The following is a 7,563-nucleotide window of genomic DNA, read 5'->3' as shown; positions in this document are numbered from 1 at the left end:
AAACACACCAAAAAGTCCCAACTTTTTAAACCTACTTTCCCATCCCACTTGTAGTTCTGATTCATTTTTATAGAAGAAAATAGGGGCAAGGCGAAGCATAGCAGTTCACTCTCAGTTTTACAGAGCAAAACAGGGGCAAAGCATAGTCATCCCGGGTATGTATTTTCAACCTATGCGGGTCGGTTTTGATGAAAATAATGACTAACGATGCCATTGGATCCATTTGGCAGCCAAAACATAGTGTTTATTCTCATTAGTTTATTTGTTTTACAGGTTTTTGGCGCAGCCAAAACAGGGGTTGTGCAATCATTTTTGCATTCTCTCAAGTATGTCTTTGTAGCCCATGTGCATCATTTTTATGAAAACAGAGGTCAAAGGTGTCAATAGATCTATTTGGTAGCCAAAACATGGTGAAAAAAACACCTTTGTATTGCTACTGTGGTCACCACATCAAGCAACCACTGTAGCTCTTAAGTGGGTAAAGAAGAAGGTTTTAAATGCTCAGGTTTTATATGATCAGATCTGGATCCAAAAACTAAATCCAATATTCGAATGTGATTGGTTTATCCCTTGTGGTTCAGATTGTTTTCTTGATCCATTCAACTTTGGCCCGGATTCTCTATCCTATCAAAGCTTGCACAATTTTATTGATCCGGTTCATGAATTACTAATAATTAGCAATGACTTTTTAAAATCCTTAGAAATTAGTTGTAAGTAGTGAAAGTTATTAGTTGTGAGAAAAATAGTAATGTCAATAATAATTTGATAATTTACAATTAACAAACATTTTTTTTATTTTAGTAAATTGATAATTATGGAAATCTTAGTAGTTATAGTAATTAACTAATTATTATTCAATAATTATTTCAAATTTTACAAAATTATGTAAAATTTACAACACTAATTTTGATAATACGATAACTTTTAATTACAAATTATTAATGTTATATTTTAATTTCAATAATAATTTTGATAGTTTGATAATTTTCAAATTGTTAATATTATTATTATTACATCATCAAATTGTAAAATCATTTCAAAATTATTGAGGTTATTAATAATTATTAATAATAACCTTAATGATTTTAAAATTATTTCAAAACTATTGAGGTTATTAATAATTAAAATTAATAATCCTAGCCCAACCCGCACTGTAATTTGATGCATTCGATTTGGGCTCGGGCTTGGGTTGGTCAACGAACCCACTCTAAAATTATACATACATACATACATACACATATGTATGTTACTTATGCAAATATGTATACATATATTTATGTATATATGTAAATATGTATGTAAAGTTTACATATATATATATATATATATAGATATATGTATGTATGTATGTATGTATGTATGTATGTATGAATTTGTATAGTTGGGTCGGGCTCGAGCCGAGTTTGGGCTATCTAAGGATTAGGCCCGGGCCTGGCCCTAAAAATTAAAAAGCTTGACTTCTTGGGCCCAAGCCCAGCTCGTGTAAAATTTTGGGGTGGGCCCGCCCAAGTTGCACCCCTATATATACATATATGTATATAAATTTTTATTTTCAAAATTTTTATACTATTTTATTCCAATTTTATTATAAGTTTTTTATTTTATTTTATTATTTTATATATAAGCAATTATAAACATCAAAGTTCATATGAAATAAAATTTTTATTTTTTCAATTTATTACTTATTTTGTTGATTTATTTTAATTCTTTTCATTTTTTTTTTAATTTAAAACAAAGTGTGCTAGGCTTCCCTTTTGAGGGGTTCCGGGATAGGCAAGCATGGCCCGCCTAGACCCATGTACCGGCAATGCATGGCTCGTTATAAGGCAAGGCAGCTCGCAAAAGTGGGTCATGTCAGGTCCGCACATCCCACATTACACCTCTAGTAAAAAGTGACCAATCTTCCACATTCTCCTTTGGTTAAAGAAAGAAGAAATGGAGAATGAACTACAAGTACACTAAGTTGGGATCTCCTCATACAGAAAATTGCCCCAACACAGTTTAACAAGATCTTGTCCAACATCTGATCACCAAGTTGGGACTGGCTCCTTACAATCTTCCATAATACGCCCTACAACACATCTCCCTCGCAATGTTCCCAATGCATGTTGAGATGTGGCCCATCATGCATCATAAGATGTGCAAACACAAATCATGTTAGAATGTGTTGGAATAATTTTTATTGGGAGGAGGAGATCTGACTCTCGTTTGCTCCAGTTTGTAGGCATATCTTTGGATGCATTGGGAACATATAGTGCATGTGAGCTACATGAGCCAATGTGAATTTCTTCTTACCTTGAATGGGTCCATCATGCACCATAAGACGTGTGAACACCAATAATTTTGTGATTTGTTGGGACAATTTTTTAATTGAGAAGAGGAGATCCAGATTCCAACATGCTCCAGTCGCTAGACCTCATTACGTTTTTGCTTTACACTCTAGATCTCATACCCTCAAACTCTTCCCACACCCCTTTCCATAGGGCACTATTGTCGTGTATATGGGGAACTTGTTAAACCACAGTGTATATTCAAAATTTCAATACAATATGCTCGGTATCAAAGATATTGTATCATTATAGATAGCTTCTCAAAAACCCAAATAAGGGGTGTTTCAGAATTTGGGTTGATTTAGGGGTAGGCAAGACAAAAAACTGACCCCTAAAACATTTTTGAAAAAAAAACTAAAAAAAAGTTATTAAGTATCGAAACACCTGATATGCCTGTTTGTGCATATCGAGCATATTGATACTTTAAAACTTGCCTACAACCTATTACACAAACTTTAAGAAGAATCAGATAAAAGGGAGCCAAGGGGGATTAGCATGTACCATAACCCATTGAGCTTCCTAAAAGATGAATTGGGTTCATTACCATACCTTTATAATGTATTAGCGGGGACTGTGGGCACAGAAAAGTGACCTAATGCGTGGCTGAATTAATGGAGTCACCGCCCATCATAGTAGAGAAAAGGGAATGATGGGATTCCCGGTGTTCAAATTAAATAGCTTTTGATTTATGGTGACTCTATCATCAAGATAAGGCAATCCGGGTAAGCTGGGAAAGAGAGAGGAAAGGTGTTAAACACCCCTCTCCCTTGTCAGTGCAAATGCCGCTTCCTCTGAGCTGAAATAAAATGGCTGAATTCAATTAAACAAGTAGCAGTTGTCAAAAGATTTAACTGTACAAGCAGAGTGAAAATGCTCTAAACGGCTTAAAGAAAACTCTATTCTACTGCTATACTTGATGATAGTTTGACCTTGCTATGGCTACCACCCTTATTATTAAATATTTATGTTTTTTTTTTCTTTTTTTGTTGGATTTCTAGTTTAACCACAGAATGCTTAACCAAAGTTGATTTAATCTGAACTCATTTGGTGTCACCTTCCCCGACTCCTAAGTATTCAGATTGGAAGCCAATGAATGTAGCAATATTGGGTTCCCCCTTCACGCTTCTCTTGGCCCCAATCAATGTTCAATGAATTAGGAAAGGGGCAGAGACGAAGTTGAGTTTGGATTCAAGAGTTACGGGCTCGGACACTCACTGGGACCAGAGAGCATCATCCTCCTTCATACTAAGCTTCAGTGAATTGGGTGGTATTGGGAATTTCCCGTCACACCTTTCCCGAAGTCAATAGCCTTGCAGTTCGGAACACCAGAAGTTTCGAAAAATCTCTCGATGTTTGAACCTGAGCTCTTGGACTATCGGCATTGGAAGCTCTCAATACACTTTTTTCGTGAAATAAAAGTGGAGAAAGTTGGTCAATGGGACCCATAGTAAATTTTATTTCTCCTTAGACTCGGGTAAGTTGATTTCCCGAGTGGAAGGTAAATACAATAAACATGAAAATGTCAAAGTTGCCCCCAAAACATAAGGCTTCACCCGTCTGGGAGTTTCTCCACTTCTACTGTTTCATCATCTTCATCGTTTTTGCCGCTGATGATCCTCTTACTTGCCGTTGCCGCTGCGTTAGTCACCGCCGGTTGCACATTTTCTTTCTTGGTAAGAATCGTTGTTCCTACTCTGATGTTCCTTTGTGATGCACAAATGCATCTTATTTTTTTCTCTCCTCTTCGGTGTTTGCTCTAGTCTCCTGAAATCTCTCTCTCTCTCTCTCTCTTATCATAGGAGATTTATTTAAGTATTTTCTTACATATATCCATCTCTCAGATCTACGATACTCGAATCGGTAAGTATTCATCGTCCTGGATTCCAATGGCCCTATTGCCATCACCACAGCTTCTTCGATTAATGCTTGAACATCGGGAATATCTACAGCCTACCAAAATTTAAGGGCTTGAGCATTCAATTGTGTCCTCTGAGGTGCACGTCTGCGTTGGTAAGCTTGAGGAACATGTGAATTTCTCGACGAGGAATGATCGTCTGCGAGGCTCAGGATACAACTCTCGATGGTTAGACCTCTAGCTTTTCCTGCCACTTCTTGTGTTCACTTGAACCTATACTATTATTATTATTTTGTTTTATTTTTTTGGTTATATGTTTGTCTTTTGTGTGATCTAGATCGTTAACTTGAGGGATATAAACAATTTCGTTTGTCTCTTTTGTAAATGATTGTTGAAGATCCATTTCCATTATAGAGAAATAATTTCATGCTATTTCTTGGGTTTTTCAAATGAATCTAATGCTCTTTTTCTTTACTTTTTTGGTGGGGTGGGGAGGAATATTGGAAATTTGAACCATTTCTTAATATTCACAAATCATTGTTTAATAGCTTATTTGAGTACTTGAAAGTGCATGAAGTTGACTCTTTGTTCAAATAGCTTGATTGGATGGTAAAAGAACGTAATTTGGCACACTGGAGTTCTAGAAAAGGTGTAATATGTAAAATCACATGACATCAATTAAACATTGAAACGATTAATAGATTATTCATAGCACAAAAATCAAAATGAAACATTAGCCATTTAACCTTAAACAACACAATGTATTTGATTCAGCTTACTGGCCCTCTTTTATAGAGCACAATCTAAAATGAGACTTGACTATTTACTACATCACCAAAGTCTTCTATAGAGTAAAAAGTTGGTTTTGTCATCATGTCTACATTTTCAGGTTTGAGGCATATTTGATTTTCATGTTTTCTATTTTCTTTTTCTTGCTCCGGTTTGATTGGTTTGAAGAAAAAACAACAATAGAGAAGAGGCCGCTGAGAAAATATTTACACATTGATCCTAAAAGAGCGGGTTTAGCATATTAGTCAGTATGAAGGTGTTGAACATTTTGTCAGGCTATGGAATTGGAAGTTTCTCATCTCTTGTTACTTATAGATGATATAAGTAAACTATATATATACAAGTAGCAAGCTTGTTGGAGTGTATTGAGTAAATTAAGATATAATGCAGCAATACTAGTGGAATTAAGGGCAAAAAGCTTAGGAACTAGGACTTTCTCATGGTTGATGTGCACACACACCTTGCTTTCTAAAGTGATGTGCAATTTCTTTCAAAAAATAGAACATTAGTTTAGGGGAAAAGTAAAAAGTTGTGAAGAAGCAAATAGGCATGGATACACAAAGGCATGTCAAGCAAGAAAATAGAGGGAAAATAGATGGAATAGCTAAGGAAAAGATATGGATATTCATGAGATGATGAGGAATAGCTTAAATAAGATAAGTAGCAGCAATCCTTGAGGTTTCCTATGAATATTAGATTCCAAACTACTACACTTATTCCCTCTTCATTGCAGTTCCATGCTAATGTATCTCTATTCTCTGCAGCAATGAAAAAAGATGGATAGAGCTCAATAGGAGGTTTTTCAACAAACCATGGATCTCTTCATAAAGACAACTTGAAGACATCCCCCACTTTATATATAAGCCCAGTTATGAAAGAAGTATGGGATTGATCAATCCAATCCCTTACTATGCACCCACTCCCACTCAAAGTTTCTTGTTCTGTACTAATTAGTTGCAATGGTTGATCTCCATAGTATTTTGCTTCATTAAACCACCATCATTTTTTAGGTGGTTGGGGTGGGGGGGGGGGGGGGGATGGGAGCTAATATTATTATTCTAGTCCTTTATATGGTACTTGAACTCACCATTTCACCTTCTCCATGAGAATACCTCTTTATGTTTGCTAGAGGGTTAAAGGAAGAGGGTCCACAAATTCTCATAGTTTAACAGTTGCTAAAGTCGTAAACAACATAAAATAAACGGGAAAGAATCATTGTTGGTCAATCCCAAAACTCCCCTCAGTATTAGTTTTCATCAATTTATTTTGAGATTTAAAAAAGTTGTTGACCAAATAAGTAATGATCCATGTTTAGAAAATTAGTTAATAAACGTTTGTAGGGTTAATAATGGGGTCTAGAGAGGTGAAGATGGATTTGAGATAGATAGTTTTAAAGTTTAAACAAAATTTCTTAGGACAAGAAAATTAAGAAAATTAAGAAAAACATAAAGATTTGACGTTTTGTAAAATAGTCTAGATAGAGAGCATGCAAAGAGCGACTAAGTTTGGTAGTATTTTCTCATTAGGAAAAAAACACATTGTTAACAATAAAGAGAAGAGATGAGGAATGAAAAGTCATTATAGAATGTTGGTCTCAAATAATTTTTGGCATTACTTTTATTTATTTATTTATTGCATGAAGAGGCTGCCCTTATACTCGAAGCTGTATTTTCATAATTGCTAGCCTGAGATTTACTACTAAACCAAGCAATGGCCCCTAGATGAGATTAGAAATAAAATGATAAAAAGATAAAAAAAAATACAACCTGAAAAAGAGGAAAAAAAGAGGCTAATGCCAACATGAATAAATCAGCCATTACATTATATCATAATGTCATAATGCCTGTTTATGTTTTCCATTTGACCATGCTAGTCATGTTTGATTTCCTTCTCAGATATTGTATGCATGAGTGTTCTATACATATGCAAATATATGGTTTAGATTCTCATATTTCATATGATTCTTGTTTAATTTGCCACAGATGTGCATAGGGTAGGAGAGATGTGCAGTAATCATATCCAATAGCCATTTTGGAGCAGATTTGCAGAATTGTTGTGCAGGAGAGATGATGTGCAATAACCATATCCAACCAGAGCCTATTATTCAGTTAGATTCTAATTGTTGAATGCAAAGATTGTTTTAACATTTGTGAGGATGATGTGAATGCTATTATCCCAAACTCGAAAGATGTTGTTCAATTAGATTCTAACCAACAGTTTCAACTATAGCTAGCAACAAGATAATGGTAAAAATTTGCAAAAGAAGTAGATCTTTATCCAGATGTGCCATACCTGGACGTCATAAATTTTGAGTGGTTCTCATCTAAAAAAATTTGAGTGATTCACATATACTAGAAAATGTTCTTTACCCTTCTAGAAAAGCTAATGCTGAAAGGGTAAAATTGGCAAAGGTGAAAGAAATAACAACTTACCCAGGCAGGAAAGTGGGTGTTGCAAAAGAACATGGGAAAGTAAGTAATGTCCATTTACCTGAATAAATTAAACAAAAATAGAACATGGGTAACTGCACTTACACATTTACCCAGGTAAATATGTTTCTGAAAAAAGAACATGGCCTTAGAGACTGTC

The 7,563-nt window shown here is 34.9% G+C and overlaps 1 long non-coding RNA gene across 1 annotated transcript; it reads left to right on the top strand.

Annotated features, from left to right (window-relative positions):
- Positions 1 to 3,865: 3,865 nt before the first annotated feature.
- On the top strand, positions 3,866 to 7,220 carry LOC148861487 (uncharacterized). Its single transcript, XR_016113376.1, has 4 exons — positions 3,866 to 4,003; positions 4,172 to 4,190; positions 4,280 to 4,413; positions 6,957 to 7,220. It is a non-coding gene; the product is annotated as an uncharacterized LOC148861487 (long non-coding RNA).
- Positions 7,221 to 7,563: the final 343 nt, after the last annotated feature.

This window comes from Nelumbo lutea, chromosome 4, assembly GCF_056320005.1.
Source record: "Nelumbo lutea isolate HS-2025 chromosome 4, American lotus-T2T, whole genome shotgun sequence".
Classification (NCBI taxonomy): Eukaryota; Viridiplantae; Streptophyta; class Magnoliopsida; order Proteales; family Nelumbonaceae; genus Nelumbo; species Nelumbo lutea.
This window is presented reverse-complemented; position numbering and strand designations above follow the sequence as displayed.